The 18,596-nt window shown below is 35.3% G+C and overlaps 1 protein-coding gene across 1 annotated transcript in view; it reads left to right on the top strand.

Annotated features, from left to right (window-relative positions):
- hpse2 (heparanase 2) overlaps nt 1-18,596 on the top strand; it is a 61,502-nt gene that overhangs the window by 3,741 nt on the left and 39,165 nt on the right. The gene's annotated exons all lie outside the window — the stretch shown is intronic.

Here is an 18,596-nt window from a genome sequence, read left to right as displayed (position 1 = left end):
TTTTATTTCAAAACAGAAACCCACCCTGAGATTGAGTCCCAAAAGCCAAAGAGCCGTAGAAAAATATTTTTGAACTTTGGAAATTACTGGCAACTGTGTGTTAGAGAATATATTAATTTAGTTCTGTATTAAAGCCAAAATCCTTTCTGCAAAACCCCACTTTGCCACGGATCCAGCGCCATATGAAATATTTGGCCATGTGTTTTAAAAAGAAATTGATGAATTACAGAAAACAAACCTTCTAACTCAACCTCAAGTGAACCAAGTTGTCAGACACATTTTTGGTCAGTACAAGCGTAGAACCGGTGGCCTCGCATCAGTTCGCCTGTACTGTATTTGTCATGCACTCTGATGTTTCTGCTGTTCTGGGGCAAAATGACCTTCTGTGTGTTGCTCCAAGAATGATAATGGGAGATATTCGGAACATAGATCAGATGTGTGTTTTTAAATCGTCTCAAGTGCACCAATCAAAACATGGCCAAGTAGTATTCATCAAAGTAGGCAAATACAGTAAGAATTCAGACCTGCTTTAAAGAGAAGTCCTCTCGCAAGTTTAGTTCAGGAATCAAACTGTGGTGCATTTATTCTTTAGTGCTACCAATCTGTTGACACAAACTTTTATATTCTGGTCTTTAATTCTGTCACCACATACCTTGAGACATATTGTTCCCAGAAAATTCAGATGTTTTATACTTTTTGGTAATTAAATATTTTTATCAAGAGGCATTGCACTAGCAGTGGCAATGTAAATGTGATCTTCTTTAAAGTCGTGGCAGTCAGTCTGGTTAGTTTCTTTAATGCAGGTTATCAATTTTTGCCCTTATTCTTGCTCAATAATATTTGCATAGAGCTGCAAAAACTTTCAGAAAAAGCTCGCTTATCAGTTTTTAAAATTGCAGACTCTAGAGTGAACAACTAATATATTGCACAACTGTCCTACTAAAGTATTATTACATTCTTTGCCATTTCTTACCTGAACATTTTGAAGAGTGTCTGAAAACACACATGTGGCCTTGAAGCTGAAGTTACAGACAAATAAAGCTATTGAAATGAACAAAAAAATAAAAATAAAAATCATTTTACAACGGTCAAATAGATCTGGCCGACAACAGCTTTGTTTTGAACATAGAAGTATTGGCAAAAATAAAAAATGCATTTATGTTTTATTTACACTTTGGATAGTCATGAAAAACACCTAGCATTCTTAGACTCTAAATGCTTGACCTAAAATAATATACTCTGATGAACTTTTTTAAAGGAATGAAACAAATTATGATTTTATGCATAAATTGGAATAACCTTGCACAATGCGGTATTTCTTCATCTTGTCTTGGATGCAAAATTGCAATGAAAACAACTACAGAATTTTTTTTAAGCTACAGATTCTCCTTTTACCTTGTTACCAGTATTTGAAGTTTCCTTAAACTGCTGCCACTGTAGCCGATATTCTGCTTACTGAGCAACATAGACAGAATAATATTACACAACTTCATGTCTGAAGTAGTTTAGCAATTGTCTGTTGTTCACTCAAAAGCATCATTTTAGTTTTTCAGACAAGCCGATAAACAAGTTTTTCTAATATTCCCATGAAGCTCTTTTAGCACAATGCCCTCTTACCCTCAAATATTTCTAATTTCTTAAACAAAACATTTCCAACAAAAAGTTCAGATTGCAATTTATGTTATTTTTAAAAATTTTGCTTGTAAAAACGCTAAAAAGTATCTTTTTGTTTATTTTGATAGAAATATTGTCACTGTATTGATATTACATAGAATTGTTGATTCGCTCTCTGCATGCTTCAGCTGGTATTTTTGACAATTTATATTTGGTGATGAGTTCCACATCTTTGTGATTGAAAGACCTCCTAACCATAACCATAATTTTTAGCTCCTTGCATTCAAGTCGAGACTGTGGCCGCTCCAATCCAAGGTGTTGAAATGACTTCCAGTAAGAAGAAACATGTTGGTTAACCTAAAAGAGATATTTCAAACCTAAATCAGGCAGGGGTATGAACAGTTATGTACTTTACTGCATGCTGCAGGAAACCTTTGTTGCTGACTTCAGTTTTGATGCATAATTATTTTCTATGAAATTTTTATTTTGAATATGTAAACAACAAATGTTAGCTGCAAAAATGTCCTAAAAAGAAATAATAATAATAATAATGAAACATAAAATAAGAACTTATTCAGTTCAAAGAGGAACAAGAATAAGGCTATATAGTTACTTGTCTTTGTTGTTCTCACATTTTCTGAATATCAATAACTTAACGAACATGTTCATATTTCCCATATGCTTATGTTTTCTTTACTGAACTGCTGGGTGGAATCCAAGTCATCTCAGTGATACTAAAGAATAAAAATAAATAATTAATGATGATTAAAATATGCATACTTCTTTGAAGCTCGTTATGGGTTTAGTTATCAGTTTAAAGCTTAAATCTAAAAGCAAGTAATAAAACTGTCTTTACTCGTTTGGGGCGAGGAGAGTTGGGGGGTTAACGGATGAAATATAATTTGGAAATATTGTTACAGCATAAATTATGGACAAAATGAATCCTAACTAAATGTTATTTACTCCATGTGCTTTGACGTTTGTTTGCCATATATTACTGATGGTTCAAAGTAGGAGGTATGGGGTGATGATGAGAGACAGAAATGTGTTTTATAAGGCTTTTGAGTTGCTGCCATAGTTATGGTAAGGCTGCTTGGTGTAACTGGGGAAAATAGGGCAAAGCCAAAATTATTCTATTTAGAAGATTTCATTTGTGGTTTTGAAATTTCCTTGCCTTTCAAGTTCAGCATTGCTGGGAAATGCTAGTCGTAGGAATGGAGAACAAGTTGAATGATGTCTGTAATGGTGCAGCTGCTGTTTTTCTTTCATGGTGCAAAATGTCTCTGGTGGACTGTAACATATATTGTGTTAAAGGGAATTCGGCGGCAATGACACTGAAAAAGTATTAAAAGTGTGCACATGCTTGAGTAATCACCTCACCATTATTCTGAGTTGAATTGAAAGCATGTTATGTAAACTGGAATCTGTGTGAAGGCTTGTCATCCCTTTGGTTCGGGAAGAAGCAGGGGTCCGGAGGCACGAGGGATGTTTTTGAAAATGGTCTGGCATCAATTAGTCAAGATTTTAAGTGCATATGTGTGTGTGTGTGTATGTGTATGCATGAAGGCAGGTGGTGCTTAAAGGACCTTTAACAGTCTTGCTCCATCCTTTTTCACTCACCACTGTCTGCCCTCTGACCTCAGCTTGTTAGAGTCATCAGTAATGGGGCCACTATGAGTCAATGTGCACACACACATTCAGCAGGGGAATTGAGTTCAAAATTACCTTAACCTCAGACAAGGTCACGGTCAGCGTCTTTTTAAGTCTTTCTGCTTAAACATATCCCTTCTTTGAATTAGTTCCTTCATTTTTTATTTTTCAATTGATTCTGCATTACTTACCTTCCAGCTGTTATTTTTGTCCGCACAAAAAAACATATGCTTGTTTCTTTCCGATCACTGTTCTTTAGATTTAGAGAGTAACTCTGTGTGAAATGTTTAGCTCAAAGAATTAGGTCTAAGATTCGGTTTGAGATATTAAGATTATTGTGGTTGACATAGTTTCAGAGTTTAAACAGAAGTTGTATGCAGTTCATTTTAAAATGACAAAGTATATCACTCTACAAGTTATGAAATACACTTACAGTCTTTTAGATTTGTGCACAAAATTCAGTCTGGAAAAAAACTGCCGATATATTATGTAAACTTTCACCATACACAGGGACAGCACTAATAAAGAGAAAAATAACGGTGGCTTTTTAAAAAAAAGTTTTTCATTGTAACCGTATCCTAGTTCCTTATTAAGGAAGTGGAACAAAAACATTTCAAAGGAGGAGATGCAAAACTGAATATGAAAATATGGGATGTAAGCAGAAAGCACATAGGAAAATATTCAACTTTTATATTTTAATTCACATGTTTTGAAAATGTAGTAGCTTTGTAAATTTCTCTCTGCCATTATGTTTCTCTCTGGCATACAGAAATTTGAAATAATTGATAAGTTAGTGCAACATAAGGCTTAGTGTGACTGACAAAGTATAAAATTGTTTCTTGGATTTACAATGTAATTAAAGAATTTGCTTTAACTGAGTTGGTTTTGTACTTTGGATTGAGGTAAAACAATATTTTAAAAAAGAACAATTTTTTGTGCAGATTTATTGGAAAACTGGTGGACTCTTGGGGCTAAATTAGCTTACTCTGGACTGCTGTTGTGCTTGTTCTACAAATGACAGAGCACATATAAGGTAATTAAACAGTCGACATAGGAAAACCTATCCGGCATATTCATCACAAACTTCTGAGGTTTTTAGTCTTAAATCAAACTAGAAACCCAATTCAATCTGGAAACAACTCTGTCAGACTGATGAGGGTAAGACAAAACCTTTTGGCTTCAATGAACAATGAAAAGCTCTGAAGGAAAATAAATCCCCTGAATTTCATCAAGATCTCTGGCTCATCCGTGTAGCTCTAAAACAAGCGTTCTGGGGTCGTATTTTAGCCAGAATGCTGAAAAATGTTTCCCTGGTAGCCAGAATATTAAATCCAGTTTATTACTCCTAAAACTTTCTTAACTGCAAAATGATCATGAATAGATCTCCAAATTAACAATGAGAATACTCTGTAGACCAAAACGTGATTGAAATAAAGCAGTTAAATCTTTAAAGAACATTTTATCCCAGACAGCCTGAGCATGTAACATATCAAGAGTAACTTAGAGACCTGCCAGAAAGGTGAATGTTCTCATTAAAGATAAACTTCCTGTCTTCATCACACATTTTCAAATCCTACAGAATGAATGGGAGACAGATATAAAAGTTAAGATGAGAAATGCTTAATTTACACATGGGAACATACTCATACATTTGGCTCAAGATTAATTACATGACTATATTGCAAAAAGGATCAAAACAGAAATCTTGTTTGGTTTTCCACCTCAAATTTATTTTGTTTATGAAGTTAGATGTTAATTAACTGATTTATTCATTTATTTGCTTGGATTGCATTTTAAATTACAAATTTGGTCTAAATATTTGTAAAGCAAACAATCAAAAGGTTTTTTTTTTAAATATAACAAAAGCCAAAAGCCTTCCCTCACTGACTTCTTATTCCATAGTTTAAAATGGATGTTGTGCATATAAAAGCAATGGAGTTTTCAATTCCCAGATCACAGCTGAATGTTATCGGTGGCTAACTTGTCACTTTTAATAAATAGTATTTTACAAAAGTAACCATGTCACCAGGTTGCTTTTAGGTCATTTTGTAAATAGGTCTCGCAAAATGAAAGTAAAATTCGGCACTAAATTTATTGCCTTTAGCCTGACATCCTTTAGCCTCTCGTTCCTCTCTATTCTTTAGGCTGATCTCATATGAGCAGTATCATGTGACTGGGAAGTTTACATCTTGTAAACCCAGCTAAGACTAAATTAGACACCAATACCTGAGCCCTCTCTGCTTGAAATGACACAGAGGTGCAGCACTTATATCCTTTGTATCTTTGGATACAAAGGATAAGAAATAGTTGGGATACTATTTCTTTCCAGTGGAAGTGGTTCAGTGGTCTTTTGGACATTTCGAAAGTATTTCCCTGATATCCTCATCAGTCATTCCATGATGTTTTTTGTATCAGTTCTGTTTTCCCCCTATTCCTTCCAACCTGAAGAGAGACTACCTATATTTTTCATCCTGATTCTGGGGGAAATTAGCCTGAACAGTTGTCCCTGTTGTCAATAATCTTGGCTTGAACTACCAAACAGCTGTGCTCAGAGAGATCAACTATTGCTGGGTATATCTGAAGCAATCCCTGAAGCTGAGTCTAAGGACTTTGTGCCTGAGGAAATAGAGGTGTGGTGCACCAGCCAACAATCTGGCCAAGGTGGGAGCTTTCATGTTTTTGACCCACAAGTACACAAAGATTAAACAGGGATTGATCTGTAGGTTTATTTTCTTCATGCCCTCTGGTCCCAATTTAGCTTGGGAGCCAAGCAAACAGGAGTGAGAGGGAGATCGTTTCTCCACATTGACATGCATGTTTTTGGCCATGTTTTGCAAGTATAAATATTTACCAACAGCGGAATTGTTACCGCTTTTATTTGCTAAGAAGATATGTTGTGCCCCTCTTTCAGTCAGCTGACTGGCAGTGCTACTCAAAGCTCAACATAAGCAGATGAAAACTGCTGTCTTTCTTTGGCATCTAATTTAAGAAACTGTGTTATAAAACATCTGTGGTTTTTAAACCATAACTTCTTAAAACCTTGATATGCTTGCCCGATATATGACATCTGTTCATAGACATTCAAATATTGTTTGCTGGGTAGATAATGGTCTTACTTATGCTACTCTACAACAATGAGATTAATACATTTGAAGCAAAAATAATTAAAAAAGAGCAATTCCTTCTGCAATATAGCAACAAAGAGCACTGAAGTGAAGTTCTTTCCCTGACAAAAAGTACGAGGCACCAGAAAGAATATACAGGAAAGAAGAAGGTGGAAAATCTGTGAAGACAAACATTAGAAGCATCCACATAGGAGCGAATTCACTAAACATCTGTGAAGGGCTTGAAAATGTTTTCATCAAACAAACTGGCACAGCCGTCCACAGATTGCTTCTAGTTACGGCTTTCTGTTTGTACTCACTTCAAAACGAAACATATTTTCTTTCAGCTAAGAGAAACACACTCTGTCTTTCCTATTAGTTCTGCTATGTGATTCCTTTCTCCCTTTTATAGTATCTTGTTAGAATTTGTTTTTAAGGTCTGAAATGGTTCTTTGGTGTCTTTCTCTATTTAAAATGAGTTTGTGACTTTGCAAACACAAGGTGTGAATTTGGACAGACTGAGTGTTTTTGCTTTCAGCTGGCGTAGCGCCTGCTACATCTCCTGGTTATTGCTTAACATAGATATATCCAACTTTTTCCCAAGTTTTACACCATAATGGCACACAAAGTCTCTTTCTGTGTCAGCAGGCAAATGAGAATGATCTTCTCTGATTTTTTGTTATCTACAAGAATATTGTTGGCTTTGAGCTACTAATGTGGAATATTGGCGGCATGAGGAACGTTAACGATTGTGCATAGGTCTTCACTGCAATCCCCTTTGTTTAGTATTTGAAGAAGATTAGCTGGAGTTCTGCTGTGCTGTTTAGCTAGCAACTGAGGCGTGTCACAAATGCAGTGTTGTTATACAGAAACATTAATCTTTGGAGCATTATCAAATAAATAGAATGATCAAAATCAGATGTTCCAGACAGCGAGTTGGTAACCAGCAAAGGGGTAACATCATTTTACAGAGCAGCTGTAATGTTCTAACAATGATTCCCCTAAAGCTGTGGTTCCCAAGCTTTCAGGCTTCTGACCCACAAATAAAATACAAGACACTTAGTCTTCATTGAGCATGCAGGCACTTTTACTGAGTTGCTTAAAAAGTGATCCAATGGGAACACAATTGGCATCAACAGTCAGTATACAGGCCGATATTTTGTTTCTACTTATTTTCAAGATTTTATTGTTATTTTATTTGTTATCTTTTACTATTATTTATCAAATGCATGTCCTTTCCATTGTCATTTTGTTTTAGTATTTAGGTTAATTTCTGAAGAGAATCTAAAAATGCAAAACACACACATTTGTGACCCTAAGTGGGTTCTCTAACCCAACTTTGGGAACTACTACTCTAAAGTAAAAACCATTTGACCCAAATATATATGACTACAAAAACTTGAGTTTGCAGATTTGCAAACATTAGCTTGCCTTCCTCTGTTTTGATAGGAATTTGATAAGTTGAGGGTTTACTAACTTTATCAGTAAATTTTAGTCCTTCATTATAACACAGGGACCATAATTTAGAATGGAAATAAAATCACCTTAAATTTGTGTAAAGCTGCAACTGTAGTACATTTTAAATGAATTTCAATATTGCAAATTTCTGTGTTCTCTCACAGAGGAAAAACAAGAAGTAAGGAGAAGTTGGGATTAAACTTTGGCTTTCTATTTTTCATTTTTGTGATTTTCTCCATGTGTTTACAACATTAAACTGAGTTATAATCACTTCAAAGAAAGTTTGTAATTTTAAGAGGTATTTAACAACAAAAGCCTGACAGACGTGACCCAAAGAAGGATTTATCACACACATTTAGCAGCAGCATCTTCGACTTGAAAATCTGTCAGTGGCTCACTTTATTTGTGCCTCAGAGCATAAACAACTTAATACCCCAACTAATTATTTTTGAATAATTAGTAATTAGAAGTAAATAATTAGTAAATAATTATTTACTTCCTCTCTCACTGCAACTGTAATTGGACATCACTTAATTAAACTCTACCACCGCTGCAGGCAACGGTAAACTTGAGTAAAAATGAGTTTAAACTGATGAAATTGAATTGCAAGTATAGCAAAAAAAGTCAATCTGACTGCTCTCACTATACAAATGTCCATTCTAATGTTCCTGGTGAATGATAAAGTACATACAGTCAACCTTGGATATTTTTTGGAAGTACATTTCTTCCCTAGTGATTGACGTTTGCCCCGTTAAGTGCTGAGCAAATGCAAAACAAGAAACCTTACCATGATTCCTGGAAAAGATTTGCGCTATGGAAGTGCTCCTTATGTGTGAAAACACCCTATATGTGTTGTATATTTTTGACTCGGTTTATTAAAAACATCTATTGAATCTCTATGTGCAGCTTAATTGCAGAGTTGTGTTAAAAGTCACATTAGTTCAGATGTCTCTGTAATAGCAACCATGCTTTAAATAACATGGCTGATTAGATTACTTACATTCATGTAGATAGCAACAAAGTTTGGCTCCAGAATTAAGCCCTGCAGTGCAATACTAGAGTTTCACACATGGAGGCCTTTTTCAGTGTGACACAGAGTAGTATCTTCAGACAAAGGGGCTCTTTCAGAACATGACTACATCTAAAATTACTTGACCTTCTGTTTTATGTTTGTTTGGCTAAATTTCTAACATGCTGTTTCTTCCTCCTTTCCGTACCTGTCAGGATACAATCATCAGCAGTGATGTAATCTCAGCGTGACAAACTCTTGATTGCTGTATCGCCTGTTTTTCTTTTTTCCTCGCTCTTTCCACATGGCCTTCAAAGATCCAGAAGTGTCTGTTTTTCTTTGCATCAAAGAATACCTAGTGTTTAAATCATGGATGGACATATCATGTAATTCCATGTGTTTGCAATATGCCCGAGACAAGTGCCAGCAACCTGCAAACGAATGTCATTTTAATAGCCTGACGCATGGGAAATGTTTGAAAGCAGCCCTTCCTCTTCTAAGATTGTTTGGCATGACATTGAACCTCCACATTTTCCCTGGGAACTCCAGAAAGCATACGTTTTGTGTCAGATTTCAAATCATGACACTATGTTCCTGACTGTTTTGAGGCAGTTTGCGACAGATCTGGAGCTGGAATGCCGGTGCCTCTTAAAAAAATGTGTGTACATATATACACACAGTGTATGTGTATGTAAGCGCTGTACAAGTCCAGATGAAGTTGTTATTCTGAGGGGAAAACATGCCTCATTCATTACCAGTTAAACACATTTTTATTTCATTTAATTTGACTCACAGGTTCAAACCATCCGTTATTTATGACTATCAAACACGTTTGCGTGGGTGCGTGTGTGAGCGTGTGTGTCAGGTTTCTTTTTGTGTATTTATGGTGCGAAAAGTTTGTTCTACAAGGAGAGCTAGCATGAGGCTAGGAAGCTGTAACCGCTGTTTGGAGAAGTGATTTGACCTGGTGTTTAAGAATGTTACACTAATGTTTCTTCTCTCAACAACTTGCACTGGAATTTAACACACTCATTAGTATCGCACAAATGTTTGGAGCATTTTTGCATGTGCACGTTAGTGTACATGTGTGTCCTCTGGGAAAGCGTCTCCATTTCACAGTGAGAGAAAATGGGGTATTTGAGAACTGATCAGGCATAGCAAATCAAAATTGAAGCAGATTTGCAATTTTCTGTTGACCCTCTAGAAAAGGGGATCAGCAACCTTTAGACTCCAAAAAGCCATTTTTTTGCATCAGTCGAGTTCAGGAAGGCTTAGAGGAGCTGTGAATATTGCATGATGTTTAGAAAAAAAAGACAATATAAAATTTTTGATAAATATTTACTAAAGAAATATGTTGTCATTATTGAAAACCTAACATTTATTATTTAAGATTTTCAAATAAATAACTTTTGCAAGGAGAGGATAAAATAAATACATTTTTTTCTTATAGAGTGTGTTGACATATTTTGCAATGACAAACTAATGACAGGTAAATAGATATACGCTGCAGATGCATCTTGTGGAAACTCAATACAATTATTGAGAAAAACTGTTAATACCTGCTTTTATTATTACTACTAGATTTAAAAACATTAGCCTATTGTCCCAGAGGAAAATTGCAGACCTTTACTTCAGGACATATTTTTTTCTTATATGAGACATTTTTTCTTTTCATGATGTATCACAGTGACTTGAAATTTTGTTAAATTATTAAATTAATTCAAATCAAAAAGTTTACAGATTTTTCTGTATTTTCAACTTTTCATTCCATAAATTTTGATGGTTATGAGTTACAGCTAATGAAAATCCAAAATTCAGTTTCTCCAGAAATGTGTACATTACCAAAGACCTCTAAATTTCTTTCCTGCTGAAATGTAGCTCTACATACTGTACAGTATATGTTTGCAATTGTTGGTGGTGGAAGAACGTGACTGTCGTAGTCCTTATTCTGAAAATTACTGTGCATACCGACTCGAGTTACAATCCTTGTCTTGTTGATACTAATAAACTCTGTCCTTGTTACTTGTGGACCTTTTTGTACCACTTGTTTTCCTTCATTCAGCATTTTGTTGGATGATGAAAAATCAGTTCCCTAAGCAATGACCTTATATGCCTTACTCTCGTTGAGAGTGGAAAGCTTTTTCTTTTTTTTTTGACACAGTTTAACACATTATGTATAAAAAAAATCAACTCAGATATTAGGAGCTAAGTAATTTCTTTCCATGTATAAAAGTCATTTATGTAAAAAAAATGCCAGCCATTGCAAAAATTCTAAAAGTGGTTACAATAAACTTTGTGGTATTTTGACCCACCGAAGATCAGATGTAAACCCTTGAACATTTTCTGAGGTTTACTTCTGTAAACCCCCGAAAATGTTGCTTGCATAACAGTTTGGCATGTCTCTATCCTCACCACTTATGAATCCTCTTTAATTCCATGTAATGTTTTGGTTTTTTTTTTCTTCCTGGAGCATATGGTTGGTTGGATTGTGTTGGACCTTGTCAGAGGCCATCTATCACTCGATGGTGTCCTGCTGAGCTGCAGATTCACAGCGCAGCTCTCAACCCTTCAGATGAGAAAACAAGAGCTTGGCTGAACTGGCTAAGTGAGATTCAAACAGTTTTGAAGAAATAGAGGAGTGGAAAGAGTGAGGAATGTGCAACAGTGGGGAAAAAGAGCAAAGAAAGAACAAACATTTCCCTGATAAAATGGTAACAAAGAAAGTTTAACATTTGTTTTCTTCCCTTAGTTTATGCTGGGGAGAGCTAGCAGTCTTTACCCACTATGCCAACCAACACCTGTTGTGTAAAACTGTCTAGAAGGTTTAAAAAAAACAACCTGTAAATGGTTATGGTTCAGTAAATTCACAAGTGTTAGGGTTCCCAAAAAGCTCAGAGCACAGGTAACAATGTCAGGGCTCTCTTAAGAAAACATTTTAAACAAAAAGGGTTGTTTCTATAAACCTTTCATAACATTATGTCTTGCTTATCTCCTATAACTAAATAAAAAAAACACAGGACTTTGTGCTTTTCCTCCAAAAGTCAATCTTTCTTTATAATAATGTGCAAATTCCCTACATACTTACACTGTATCAAATTTGAAGTTAGGAATTATGTTTGAAATGATTGAAAATGCTGATATTCTTTCAGGACAAAAAAGTAACACCATCAAGAAAAAGCTTGTTAACGGTGAAAACATGTCTCACCTACTTAAAGTGTTCTGCAAGAAAGTCTTGCCTGATGTAAAGATGCTGCTGTCGGCTTTCTGGGATCTCTGACCTTCACATGAAAAAAGAACATGAATGTGCCTCAGAGGTAAATGACAAGAAGCTGCTTCCTAATTATGCTGCACAGAATATTCTGCCCGTCGTCCTCTCTAAACATATTTTGAGTTTTTGTAATGAAAAGTTCACATAACGGCCTAGAGAGTTAAACCCAGCTCACAGATTCATTTCAGCTTAAGAGTTTATACACAAAAACCACTAAAATAAGAAGGGTAATTTTTGGACTTTTGGAGATACAAGACTAGATAATTAACCCATTATTAATGTGCATATTGATTTCATATACATAGGGTTTATATAGAGAAATCTCAGCTGTCATAGAGCCATTTTGCTGTCATGCACACCATATTGTGTGTTCTTTTCCCTAAACTTATCTTAGGAAAATCCCATTTGCATTTGGTTCTACTTTTAAAACAGGGAGGGGATTTAGTAGATCCCCACATATTGGCTATCATCACCATAGTATTTCATAAGGATGTAGTTGTTGGTGTTATTTTAACAAAATGCCTGTGACTAGTGCTTTTTTTTATTTTATATTTTTTTCACCTGAATTAAATCTTCTGGCAAGCGATTTTCTTTAATTAATTTAATTACAAAAAGATGTTATATTTGAATGAACTCCCCTTTGTTCAAATCCCTGATGCATAACATGAATATGCAGCACCATGCACAGCTTCAGGAAAGGTTTAGTCACTTTGCTTTGTTTTTGGTGTCAAAATAATAAGACAGATTGGTGTTTTATAGAAATCACTGCCTCACAGGTGTCCAGATTACCTTCCAAAGCAATGATTTATTGCATTGTGGGGTTTTGTCTGTTTTTTTGTGTTGCTAATTGTAACAAAATGTGATTGGATTGTACTTTGACTCTTCAAGTGATAACCCACAACTTCACATAGTCTGAGTTTATCGCTATAAAGTTTGGAAACTTGACAGGCACAGTATGAAGTCACTTTATTTTTTGATAGCAGTCCACTTTTACTTAAATCAACCAGAATGATAGTTTGAACAGAATTACATTTTACTCACCTGCTACAAGTTTTTAGATCACTAGACAAGCGGTCTGCATTTGAGTGGCCCATTGCAAGACCTTGAATATTTTCTTTTTTATTAGCAATTTTGTTGCAGATTTTCCACTTTATATTGTTGCATGATACAATTACGACTTGGCTGTTGTACAGATGCTTCACCTTCTTTATCACTGCAAAATGTCTAACACAAGAATAAACAAAGAGACTCAGTTCAAATTAAAGCACTAATGTGAAGAGGAAGTAACACTAGAATGACCCAACTAGAAACATTAGAGAGAGCCATAAGGATTGTGACAACCTGTGGTTTTCACCAGAAACTTAATTGTCTGTGGCCAAGCATTTCTACTTCATTCACATTTATTCAGCGAACATTTTTCTTGAGGTCATGCAGTTCATTCAAATGTAACTTTGCAAACCTAAGTCATTCTGCTATATTGTTTTTAGGTGGAAGAGGTTTTCTCCTGTCAACTCTTTCAAACAAGTCCTGGTTTTACAATATTTTCCTACCAGCTCTGTCATGACCCTGAGCATTTAGCGTGCTGAGTGAGGACTAGAAGTTTTTGGTTTTTTGATTTTGCATTTGTTCTGTTCATTGTACAGTGCTTGGGGTAAGATCAGGAATGATGTGTTCACTGAATGAAGAAAACAAAACAAAACAGATTTTTACATTCTTCACTAAGTTTTGCAACTTCGGCTACAATCCATCCGATTCCAGTCTCAGCCAGTTTTTCAGTTTCAGTATTTTGAATGCAGTGTTGTGAAGCATTATTTTATGGTATACATTTTGTAGTGTCATCAATCACTTAAAACATTTGATCAGATTAATCACACTTTAGTGAGGTGATTAATCACAATTAATCACCAGGCTAATATTTGTAAGCTTGAAAAGTAAGCATGGAGGTTTTCAAGAATGGTTTGGAAAATGTTCTATTGTGTCAAACCAAACGCCTCAGATTTTCAGATTCAGGAAGGTTTAAAATGATCCTTTTGTTTCCTACAGAAATTAGAAATAACCATAATTTACCTTTGCAATAAGTAGGGTATGTACTTCCATTGTTTGTTCTAAGATTTTCTTTGTCACTAGTGGCCTTTATTTGACAGTAATCTGAAAGGAAGACATGCAGCAAAGAAATCGAGGATGGGATCTGACGGCTGTATTCAGGTCAACAGCTCGCTCTAATTGCTGTGCTTTTCAAGGCAAAATTTACCCCTGAGCACATCAGTCTGACTCTCCGAGGTCATTTTTTTACTCAGATTTTTCTTTTTCTTTAAAAGAAGAACACTATTATCATTTTCCGGTAGGGCTGGACACACGTGGAAATGCATATTCATCTTTAACTTCACTACGATATCCTAGGTTGTTGCTTCTAAGACATGTTATTTCTCAACAGACACAGAACCAAGTCTCTCTGTTCCCAGCCGGGTTCATCAAAGTCCAGTTGGACAAGTGATGCAGCACAGGCATAAATACTTATCATCTGCACTTTGGGGTATTCTTATAATCAACTTTTTTGACACATTTGAAGGAAATAAAATATAATCTCTTTCAGATGTTTCTTCAGATGTCCCTTCAACAAGATTTTTTAGTGGAATTAAAACATTTTTGGTTTGAATAAAATAAAACTTTACTGATATGGTCACAGTTTTTTGTAAAAATCTATTAAATTTTGAAATATAACATATGATAGCCTAGAGCTTGTGTGCAACACTCAGAAACAAAAAAATAAAATGTTACATTTTAAAAATACAGATCTCATAAAGACTATCAATTAATTTGTTACACATTTACTGAAAACATTTTTATTTAGTCAATTTCTTTATCTCTTTTTTAAACACCATGGTTAGCGTGTCTGTGCAGAAGCGGTTTGTTATTGGAGGAATTTTTATGAGTCTACAAGTGTAAAATGAAATTTGTTTCGGTCAGAAGAGAGCAGCACGAAAGAGGAAATCGGAATGACATTTTCTGGGGTATTTTCCTCAGACCTGCTTTCCCTTAGTAAGCTTAGAAGACTGCTCTAAGTGGCCCAGGCAAAAAGAGGCAGAGTGAAATCTCTCTGTGAACCTTTACTGCGAATGGCAGGGGCCGACACCTCTAACCAGGAGCAGATGTTTGGCTGGCTTTGGCTCAACCCAGTCCTTCTCCTGGCAGAGAGAAAAACATAGGTTTTCTGCCAGTATGCCCTGATATCAGCACTAATAGCCTGGTTCTGCAAGCTTGGTTGGTCAAGTTCACTTCCTTCAAGCATGTATCTCCAGAAGAGATACAGGAATGCAGCTGAGCGAAAACACACAAATATTATTGTCTCAGCACCCGAGGTATTGACGTAGCTGGACCTTATCTCTATTGCTATATAATGGTCTCACTCATTCATTTTTCTCACTCATTTGTTGAATGAGAAAAATAAAATAAAAAGAATTGCTCATTTTGAATTTGTTGCAGGAAATTTATTTTTTGATTATCTAACTGCTCTTTTGAATTATTTTCATTATATATCACATCAATTGTAATTTTTGTAATCTTTCTATATTCTTGAAAGCCACTTTATTTTGTGTAAACAAGTTTGTTCAGACTTCTCAGCATTAAAATTTGCATGAGAGTCTAAGTATGCTGGACCTTTGTTCAGTATTCTTAAGTTGTGTACTTTCAGCGTCCCCTGAATTAGAAAGAGAAAACTTGTATCAAACTTCTGTTATTAGACATTTATGAACGGTTTATGTTTGCTAAAATATTTACAATTTCAGCACAATAGCATAAGAAGTGACAGGACTGTCTTCTCAGCACCAATCGCATCTCAAACAGCCTCAGAGCTGTTCTGTCCTCTCTAACAGTGAGAAAATGATTGACATGTGTGCAGCCACAGAAAGTTTAATTAGCTGCCCTTAAATTTGGAGCACACTCTAGACTCTGATCATTACTGCACTGCAATGCAAACTTCAGTGCTACAATTTCCTCTTTGTGCCTGCGGCGGGAAAGGGGGTTGGTAGAGGACTGCAACCCAACAAAACTGATTTGTTTAGAAAGTTGCCAGGAATTTTGTAGGGTATCTTGTTTGTACATAAAATAGTTCCTAAAAGGACCTGCCTGGTCACAAAAAAGCTTATTCTGAGTACAATGTTACTCGGTAAGCTGTGCTGCTACATTTTCTGTGACACAGATCAAGAAAGAAAAAAGAACTTAGAAAATTGCCAACTTAAAAATCTGAACATCTACATATGGACTTGTAAGAAACTGAACAAATTGTGTGTAAGTACACTAAAGTTCCTGTATATTGCAGGAGGCTGGCGGCAGTATCAACAGGCTGATATGTGCTAACATCTAATAGCCATGCATCCTTCTGATATAAACACATTTAACTTTTTAACATCTAAACTGAAGGACTGACCAACCTTCAGCCCTCTGCTGCTCTGAGGATTTTTTTCAAACGTTTCTTTACTTTCTAAAATATGACAAGTATTGCTATATTGTACATCATAGAACCGTCACTAACCTCACAGTCTCCAATAATCCCTTGTTTTGCTTCTGTGGATAGCATGTTTAGATCATTTTGTGAATTTTCTTGCTTTAAATACAAAACCATATCATAGTAAAGACATGCAAAGTTAGCAGCTTTCTTACTCCCAAGTATTGCTGACAGCTTATGTACTGTGGGAACCCCCAGGTGCATGTGTACAATCTGAAACCCTAAACCTAGTCGTGATTTCAGATTTCTTTGTACCAAATACAAACAATCTTTAAAAATTGTTCTAAATTTCTATTCTGCATTGTTCAGATCCAGACAGTTGTGGTTAAACAGAATTTTTAAATCAGAGCAATATTACACTGTTTAAAAACAAAATGATCTGAATCTATTTGTCCTAACATTATTAACTTTAAAACTACTTCCTAATCATATTAACATTATGAAATGATATTTCTTATAATGACCTTTTCACTTGGGATTATTTGAAATTCACTACATGGTATTGTGTCTCAAATGGTTACATAATGCTTCATACATGTGTGCAAAACCCAAGCTAATGCAACTCATCATTTTAATAAGAAATGTTTATTATGAGTTGCTCACATTTAGACCTGAATGTTTTTCATCAGACTGCACATTTTGCAAGTCACTGTTCCTCTGTTCAGGTTCACGGGGGGGAGGGCTGGAGCCTATCCAAGCTTGTCCCCTAATTTGCCCATCATACGTCTTTACACTGTGAGAGGAAGCTGATGATTGTGCACATGTATGGGATCAAAACACAAACTCTAAACTTGAAGGCATGTGAGGCAACGGCTCTATTCCATGTGGAGCCCTCAAGCCATGCTGTCTCAATTGTGAACATCAAATCAATAAAACAGCATAATTGCAAATGTATTTATGCTGATATATGAGTTCACAAAAACAACTTGACAGATTGGTGTACGTTGAGGTTTTCTACATAATCGAAGTGGCATTTACTTGTGAAAATAACATGAGGTGATCCAAATTGATTTCAAACATTGTTGATTTGTTTTTTTGTTAGACTTGTTTTGCAAACCATGAAAATAAATGTCAAATCCAGCAAATTCACAAGAACAAATGAAACAACTCAAAATGTTACTTGTTAGAAACTCTCTACCGATAAGATGGAAAGATCAAACTCAGAAAAAGGGACCTTGGAAAATTACTCACGCCCCTTGATCATTTCCCACATTTGGTGACATTGAAATTAATGCTATTTTGAGGGAATTTTAAGTAATTGACTAATTCAAAGCCGTGCAAAAATCAGAAGCGGTAAAAGTTTATACCCTTGTGAAAACTTTCATAAAACATTATATGCTATCACCTGGGAGAACAATGAAATTTCTTTCATGAAGCTTTAGATGACCAAAAGACAAGATCAGAAAACACAGCAGCTGTGGCCACACAAGAGTGAATAGAAAGCCTTTGGGAGGTATTTGATAAGATGAATGGTTGGAAAAAGTCCCATTCTCTTTCTCCATAAACATCTGGCCAAAGTATTCATCTCAGTTTGTCATAATGTGCTGCTGTACAAACTCAGATGGGACTAACCATCGTTTTGAAGGTGAGTTGTGATATTTTTCTTTCTTTTTACAAGAATCCTGAATTCTGCAGCAATGAAAGGAAGAATGGAAACGATGGGTTCAATCCCAAATGTGCTTTAGTTTTACAGGCTTTTCAAAAAACAATAATTTTTTTACAAGGACCTGTTTCATACAAGTGACTAAAATATCCTATTAACACAATAAGTGACTAATCAAAATATAAATTTTGCTAGGATCTGAAGACGACATTGTTACTAATCTTGTAAAAATGTCAGGTATGAGAATGACATCAGTCTTTAATGCTATGGGTCACAATAATGCACTATTGCATATGATTTTCCTGGCTTAAACTTCCTTGCAAATGAGTAATTCTTTTGTAATGGTTTTGTTGTAAAATGATTCAAAAAATATTTACTAAATTAGA

Source organism: Poeciliopsis prolifica, unplaced genomic scaffold (assembly GCF_027474105.1).
Source record: "Poeciliopsis prolifica strain line A6 unplaced genomic scaffold, Auburn_PproV2 SCAFFOLD005, whole genome shotgun sequence".
Classification (NCBI taxonomy): Eukaryota; Metazoa; Chordata; class Actinopteri; order Cyprinodontiformes; family Poeciliidae; genus Poeciliopsis; species Poeciliopsis prolifica.
Note: the sequence above shows the minus strand (reverse complement) of the source record. Positions and strands in the feature narration are given on the sequence as shown.